A 386-nucleotide genomic window follows, 5' to 3' on the forward strand; every position below is an offset into this window, starting at 1 on the left:
CATGCAGCCCGTCCCAGGGTCTGACCAGCCTCTTGGTAAAGAAATGCTTCCTTGTGTCCAGCCTGAGCCTCCCCTGGCACAGCTCAGCCATTCCCAGGGCTCCTGGATCCCGGGGAGCAGATCTCAGCACCTCCCTCTCCACGGAGAAGGTTTCTTCGGTCACCGACCGATACAAACAAGCAGGCGCCCGCAGCTCCGCGCAGATATAAATAAACATTTGCAAGGTGAAAGCCCGGATAACCCGGCCCGAGCGCCCTGAGGTCGGTCCGCCGGGATCCCAGGGGCTCCTGCCGGGGTTAGGCAAGCACGGCCGGGCCCGGGGCCACCAGCCGCGGAGGCACCGACAGCGCGAAGCCGCTTGCCCCGCACACGCAGCCCGGCCGGCC

This window comes from Egretta garzetta, unplaced genomic scaffold (genome assembly GCF_000687185.1).
Source record: "Egretta garzetta isolate BGI_Z169 unplaced genomic scaffold, ASM68718v1 scaffold448, whole genome shotgun sequence".
NCBI lineage: Eukaryota > Metazoa > Chordata > Aves > Pelecaniformes > Ardeidae > Egretta > Egretta garzetta.